Genomic DNA, 8475 nt, shown 5'->3' with positions numbered 1-8475 from the left:
TTGAACTACGGTATCATTTCATCAAAGACCACATCTTGAAAGGTAACATTGAACTCATCTTTGTCCCTTCTCATGAAGAGATTGCTGATGTGTTCACAAAAGCGCTCGATTCAACAAAGCTTAATACCTTCCTGCAAATGTTAGGAATGATGAATCCAGACCCGCAATTCTTTTTGAATTGTTAGCTACCGCAGACCATCCTTGGTCTCCGTTGCGGTTCTAACTGAGAATTACATGTGATAGATGGTTTTGGTACCGCAGTCTAGGTACCGCAACCATATATCATATGTATCTCTCATCGGTCTTTATGGTCTGTTATTACTAATCTTTGTACAAGTGTTTTTCTCTCAGTTCCTCACTGCAGTCTTTCCTTGTTCATCCGCAATGACGTTTCTCAACAGCAATGAAAGTTCCATCCGCAATGACGTTTCTCAACAGCAATGAAAGTTCCATTCGTAATGACGTTTCTCAACAGCAATGAAAGTTCCATCCACAATGACGTTTCTCAACCGCAATGAAGTTTCCATCCGCAATCATCGTGATAATTTCTCAACTGTTTTATCAACTCTTGAATATTTGTGTGCTATTTAATGATCCTTCATTAAATAAAATAAAACATTCTGTTAGACACTGTCACATTCTCTTTCTGAATAATCCTTGTATCAGACCTATTTTAGGGATGATGACAAAAAGAACGTTTTTCCAATAAACTCATCCTTAATTTGTCATTTCCTCTCCCTAACACGTCCCATCCGTTACAACTTCCTCTCCCATCACCCCCACAATCACCTGACGTATTGACATGCGTCTGACTTTACATTAAATGCGAAACCCCTTTTGGAAATCTCCCAAAATCTTTTCAAACCCGTTTTAATTATGTGTGGCTGAGATTTAATCCAAAATTCATAGATTCCCCCCAAAACCCCAATCGACGTTTTACCCTATCCTTACCATTTACCTAGGGTTAAACATTTTTCACCCCCCTTTATAAACCCATCTTCTTCCCCAACAATACTTTACGTTTTCTGAATATCGATTATTTCTCCCAAATCCTTCAAAACCTTCAAAACTCTCAAGAACTCTGTTTTCTTCTCTCAAATCTTCAACAATGGTGAAATCAGGTGTATCAAAGAAGCAATCCAAGGCTTCAGGTTTTGTGAATCCAACAGGTTCCGATTTTCCAACAATCGCTTCAAGTAATTTCAGAGCAATATTTGAAGATCGTCCCTCATATAATGCTCCCATCAAGCTTATGATCAAGTTTCTCAAGAACCACCCTCTGTTTGGTCCATTCGATGCATTTACAGACGTTGTTCCAGTTTCTACTCTATTCAAATGTGCGTTCTCTGCATATCGCCCAATGGAAAACCCCCAAGAAGTTCACCTCAACCTCATGAACGATTCTTTGGTCATCTTGTCCAAAGAAAAGTTCTTAACTGCCATTAATCTTCTGGTTCACCTTTCCATCAAGATTATCTCACCTTCAATGGCAGACGTTACATCCGCACTCTACCAGATGGGGTATCAGAAACCAATTCGAGGGATTGGTGAGTTCAAAAAGAATCAGCTGCCTGCGGTATGGCAGTTTGTGTGTCACTTTGTCATCCGCTGCCTATCCGACAGAACCGGAGGCATCGACAACATGGGACTGAAGCTACTGGAATTGGTATGGAGCATCTACACAGGCCACGACGTAAACTATGGACAAATCCTTTGGGACGACTTCCTCCAATACATTCCCAAAGAGCACCCAAGGGAGAACCCAACCGAGCTCACATTTGCACGGTTCTGGTCACTTTGCATCTCAGACTTACATGCGGATGCTGGAATAGACATGGGTAGTGACATCAACTTTTTCGTCACTAAGGATCTTAAAAGGTACAACCCTTCTTCTGATCAAACTGTATTTGGACCGATCCGCAGACTCCCTACTCATATCCTTTCTTCTCTTGGTCTTGAGACTGCTGCTGTCTCAGACCACATTGAGGCTACGGAGGGTATTGCCCCATACCCTTCTACCCCGCCTCTTCCATCCGCAGCCATTATCCCTGAGGGTACCGCAGTCCCCTCTTCCACTACACTATCCAATCTTTCTAAAAGAAGAAAGCAGTTGGCATCCAAGAAGAAACAAAGAACACCCAAGAAGGATGCTCCTAAACGAACCGCACCCACCAAGAAACGCAAAACAAAACCTGCCCCAACCATATCTAGCAGTGATTCAGGTGAGGATAGGCAACCGATTTCTATCCTCAAGAAAAGGAAAACAACCGATACCACTATCCATATGCGTGACCGGACCGATGCTGAAGCCTCTCAAAAGGCTCCAGTAGTCCTTGGGGTAGCCGCAAACCCATTCATCACCACCATCATTTTCCAGTCAGACTCAGAAAGTTAGTCTGATTCTCAACTACGTGGAGACTCCCCCCCCAGTGCACTCCCAAGAGGATGACACTGGTTCACGCCCTAAGGTCTCCAGGGCTTCCCGACTGCATTTCTTTTCACCAGAGGAGTTGCGCTCCATCCTTCTTTCTGTCACCCAAACACTACAAACACCTTCCCACCCGCAGGGCACTTCTTTAGCCCATGCCAGAACTGAGCCGAGGCCAGACTTGACCACGGGTCAAGGAGACCGAGGAAGCTCAGGAAATCCTACTCTGCTTTCATCTTTTACAGGTGGTTTAGGCACGGTGAGCACAAATGTGCAAGGATCCGTGGACCCGAAGGACACTTCGGTGCGCTTTGAAGGATTTGACGGTGATGCATCCAATGACTCTTGGTTACAGTACAATCCGGTAACTGAGTCAGACAAGAAAAAGTATGTTGCGTTCAAAAGGGCTTTCCAAGCCCGCAAGGAACAACAAATCAAGCAGCAACAACAGAAAGAACAGGAGATCTAGTCTGTGGCTAGGTATTGGGCAAATGCCATCAGTAATGCCAATACCGTAGCCACCATTCAAAAAGTTCAGAACTGGATGGATCAGATGGCTGAAACAATTTTAAAAGCTCAAGCTTCAGGTGCAGCCGCAGGTACCTCCAAAGTTCCTCCTACTCCAACTCCCATTCCATCTCCCACTCCTACATGCAATCCATCATAAGACGAAGAACCTGCAATCGAACTCAGTTCAGCTCCCACCTTTGGTCTTGATGATGAAGACATCCAAGAGGTAAACAAGCCAAGCCCTTCTGATGATGACCTCATGATGTTTGAAGAAGAAGAAGAGTCCAGCGGTTCTCAACATTCGACTTCCAAGCCTAAAGAGAAGAAGAAAAAGAAGAAGAATGTTGTCACCCGGAAGGAGTTCATGAGCCTTCAAGCCAAAATCGATCAGATCTTGGCTGCGGTCAAGCCTACTCAACCGCAACCTGAAGACACTCCAGGACCGCAGTCACTGATTGAAAGAATAGAGCGTCTGGAAACAAGGGAACGAATGGCTGCTGAACGAATCTCTCTCAAAGTAGAGATGGGGATCCGGTCCCTTGACAATAACCGCAAGGCTGACCACAAGGACTTCATGGCTGCAGCGGAATGCCTCATCACTGAGGTGACCGCAATCAAAACGGATCTTCAAGAGGCCATCGCAGATCAAGCCTCTCAGTCTCAGAAACTGATAGATGAGACTCACATTGCTTATGAGTCCACTATCTCTATTCTTCAAGCAACCATCAACAGACTGTAGAAATCCCTTTCCTCCAACTTCCATGGCCCTGAGATCCTCCAGCTCACCAAAGAAATCCACAAGTTGCTCTTCAGCTCCTCCACTCCAAACAACCAACAATTGGCAGAAGCTCTCAAAGCTCAGTTCCAAGAAGTCTTCAACAAGGTGGATGGACTTAAGCAATGGCTTGAGGAAGCACCTGCGCTGCATCCCTCAAGAGGGGGAAGTGAAGAAGAAGAAGAAGTCCATCACTCTGATACTTCCATCCATCAGAGTCCCCCCATCATCACTGAAAAAATTCCCACAGCCTTCACCGCAACCATCTCAACATACTTCATCTCCTCACACTTCACCTCATAAAGCTACTCCCAAAAAGCCTGAGACTCCTCCTCACCTCAAAAATCTTGAGGAGAATATGTCATCCGCAAGCTCTACAGACTCCCCTGCCACCGCTTAGAGAAAACAGGATTGGAAGGCGGCCAAGCTTGCTGAACTCATTTGGTATGAATGCGGTTTTGACACGGTCATGGACGAATCATTGATAAATTCTTGGGTCAATCCGCACCGCAGGCTCCTAGACGAAGATTACAGACCGCACCTCACTTATGCTGAACCCCTGCTGATGGATACCAGGATGTCCCAATTTCTCCAAATGCCAAATACTTTGCAGTATTTGAGCCATTCGACAGCAGCCTTCCTGATCACAAACGACTGCCAATGGAATTTGAAAGACTGAATCGTTTTTATGCTAAGCATGGCTCTTCCGTTGAAAATATATGGTCTAACGATAGACCATCCGCAGTCAAGAACTACAAAGTCCGGAAGTTCATGAAGGCTGACTACATCCAGTATACCCTCACCAGAAGGGAGCATGACTACATCCGCACCCAGGCAGACTTTCCTTGTATGAATCCGGAAGAAATCTTCCTTATTGCCAGGGTGTTCCAAAACAAGTCAGAAAAGCACCCTAAAATGCAGATAGCGCTTGAAAAAACCAACTCTTTTCTGAGGGATACGGTCTGTGACTTTGCCAAGATAGATGCGGATATCTACCCCACCATCCTCAAGAAGTTTGATCTCCCACCTCTTGAACCTGTGCCAATGCCTACCGAAGGCTTCCAAGAAAGATCTCTAGGCGCAACAAACTTCCCTGAACTTGGATTCATATTCAAAAGGAAGACCGACAACGTCAAATATTTCATTCCTATGACTGCCATGCACCGCCTGACCAAGAAATAACTTGACATCTGCCGGACCGCAATTGAAAGATCGAAGCATACTACCGCAGAAGTCAAGTTCGAGATCACAAGAAGAATCACATGGTTGGAAAACGTCAGGAAGTTCTGGTGGATTTTGATCAAGTTCCTCAAACTTGATAGCTGAACCAGAGTTAAAGAGGTCACTTAGGGGGAAATTGTTGAATCATAAAAGTGACCCTCTTGAACTCAGCTACCGCAACCATCTCTCTACCGCAACGGTTTAGCACCCGGAGTCAATCTTGTTCATCAGCAACCGCATCAGCAACCGGAGTCAGCTACCGCAGTCAACTTAGCTAGATTACTTTATTTGTCTTTTATGTAATACACTCTATTATCCAGTATGCCTTGCACGGCTGCTTATAGAGTTGTAATCTAGTATAGTTTCTAAGTTTCTATAAATAGAGACTTATTCTTTTGTATTCGACACCGATAACTTATGCATTCTATCTGAATACACATTCTGAAGTTATCTCTCTATCTTTCTTCACTCATCTCTTCTTACTTAAATCATATCATAACTCTGCTGATCATAATCCCTCTTCGGAGCAAGTCTTTAAGACTTAATCACTAAGCTTGATCTTCCTTATTAACTTGGAGTGAATGCATTCCTTGTTATGAATCAGCTTAAGTGTCTTCTTGATATAACAATTGCTGTCATTTCTATTCCTTTACATTTCCGCAACTAACTCTCTAACTATCTAACTATATTATTGTTGAGCTTTTAGATCCTTTGAGATTAACTATTCTGCATTATACTTGTTCTAACTTTTGTTCAAGTGTGTCTCCAAGTTTTTGTCTCAACAGTCCTCAGCCTCTGTGCTCGGACTTGGTCTGCTGGACGAGTGGTATTTCGGAAAGCTCTATGGAACATACGGCGACAAGGTTTTGAAAGACAAAGTATTATTCGCACGAGTACTTCGAGGTTTAGAATACGAAGGCAACACTGTGAATTAGATCAGACTGTCGTGACAAATGACGAAGGTTTCGCGAACTTGACGGTCGATGCGATAGTAACATATGAACTTAGTGTAGTGAGGACCACGCCAATTCATGACGAATGATAGAAAAGGACCCTTTACTGAACAAAGTGTTGGCCGATTTGAAAGAAACGTTTGTTATATGATGATGTACTTCCCTAGTGTGCTCGAAAATGTACCCTTAGTGTGTTCGACTGTGTACTCTTAGTGCTTTCGAAAATGTACTTCTAGTGTATTCGAGAATGTATTCTTTGTGAATGTTCTAGTGATTTCTGTTTTCCCCTTGATGTTAACAATCCTACGTATCGAATCGCGATGTGCGCGTACATACTGCGAAAGTGCTTTGTTAACTAGTATCGGTGTTTAAACTAAGGTCCTCCTTGATACCACTACGATCGCCCCGAATATACAAGTTACGAATAATTAGGATAACTTGGACGTCGACTGAGTAACTCTGCCTCAAATCCACAACCAAACAAAGAACAAGAATTAAGGCGGAATCACTCACTCTTGGTCTGCAAAATCCTAGGTATGCACAACTCTTAATGTACATACTGGCATCATAGCTTCTCAAAACGAAACACTTAGTTATTTTGAGTGTTGTGACTTATTTCAAAGAGTGAGTTATTATTATAATTACTTTTAATTGTTATCCCCAAGTTTTAAATCTTATATATAGATATAATTTAATTTCTAAAGCAATTATTAGGTCGAAAACGTACCGCTGGTCGAAGGCGACTCCGATGTTGGTTCCCCTGCGGTGATCATCAGAATTCGGTCATCTGCTCCTGAGTTCTTTGTTATCGGGCAGTCCTCCTAGTAGTGTCCAGTCTCACCACAGCCATAGCAGGCTTGGTTTTCTTCAACTCCAGGGACTTGGGAGATCGGTTGAGCCGGTGCCCTGCAGAAACGGACTGTGTGTCCCATTCTGTGGCAGTTCAGACACTGCATTTTCCGGCATTTTCCGTGGTGGTGGTAGTTGCATTTCCCACATTTCGGAAGGGTTCCAGCATATCGACTGGCCGGTGCTGGAGTAGCAGGTTTTGTGGCGGTGTACATAGTGCTCGTTCGCTCCTCTTTTCTCTTATTCCCCGACTCCTGTCCATATTCCCCTTCCCTCGATGGTTCGGGAACCATGACTTCTACGTCTTGGTGGACTTCATAGTCAATGAGTTGCTGAGCCAGGTGCTTTGCACTGTCGAATGTGGCCGGGTTAGAAGACAATACGTTTCCTCGGGTCGGGGCAGTCAGACCCCAGATGTATCTTTCTATCTTCTTGCTCTCCGGGGTAACCATCCCGGGGCACAGTGCTGCCAGGTCGCTAAACCTGTTAGTGTAGGCCACTATGTCCGAACCGACCATTTTGAGCTCCCATAGCTCTTGTTCCAGCTTTTGTACTTCGCCCCTTGAGCAGTACTCTCTCATCATCATTTCCTTCAAGTTTTCCCAGCCCATAGAGTTCGCCACTAGTAACGTTAGTGACTTAATATGGCCATTCCACCATGTTAAGGCTCTGCCGAAGAAGGTGCAGGCAGCAAACTTCACCTTGCTCCCTTCGGAGCACGAACAGATCTCGAAGACCGACTCTGTGCTCTCGAACCATTGCATCAGAGTGATGACTCCACCATTCCCGTCGAAGGAACTGGGTTTGCACTTCATGAAGTCTTTATACGAACACTCCCCTGGGTGTTCGTGGGTATCTTCGTGGTCGGTTAGGTGAGCACCGCTACCAGATCCACTGATACCACTTGCGCGAATTTGGGTTAGAGCAGCTATCGTTGCTTGTGTTACCGCTGCCTGAAAAACAGCTATGTCGAACTGTGGCGGGGGTAGGGCGCGGTTGAGTTGGAGTTATCGGAACAGTGCATCGGTTCGATTTGCGAGGAGGCATCTTTGCTAGAAGAATACAAAGATGAGATGGGATAAGTCTATAGCAGTGGACATAAACTAAAAGCTGAAAAGACAAGGTTATCCCAGTTCTGAGTGTATCGAGTCTTGACTTCCACAGGGTTCTAGAAACAATTCATAAAAGAGTCTATGCCTAATAAACTCTTATGAATTTGAAATGACTATCCTCAAATGAATATCTGTTACCTGAATAACTGATACCAGTTGCATGTAAGAAAATAAGTCTACCACATAATGTGAGCAGTGTTTCCACTCGCTCATAAAGTTAACCAAGTTTATTATTTATTAGTGTGACGTGTAAGACGTGTTTGGTTACTTCCGTTGATCCCTCTTTGAAAACTTCTCAGGAGTTTGCTCTCGTTTCTCCCAGGCCATTCTGTTGTCTATTATGAGGTAGTGGTTACAGCTATCGGGGTTTGTCGTACGAGAATGGAAGTGGCTAAAGAATCTATGAGATTATGGGTAGCATTATGGGGTGATCCTTACAGAGTCCTCCTATAATTGCACAATGTATACAAGCTGTATATAACTTAGAATTAAATAGACTTTCGAATAAGTGATCCTACTCCAAAACCACAACCAAACAAGGAACAGGTAGTGGAGCGTAGATCACAAATTCTAAGTCTATAGATTCCCAATTATATATAACTTTGAAAGTATACATTGCAAGAATAT

Source organism: Lactuca virosa, chromosome 1, assembly GCF_052849685.1.
Source record: "Lactuca virosa cultivar CGN04683 chromosome 1, Lactuca_virosa_CGN04683_v6, whole genome shotgun sequence".
NCBI lineage: Eukaryota > Viridiplantae > Streptophyta > Magnoliopsida > Asterales > Asteraceae > Lactuca > Lactuca virosa.
Note: the sequence above shows the minus strand (reverse complement) of the source record.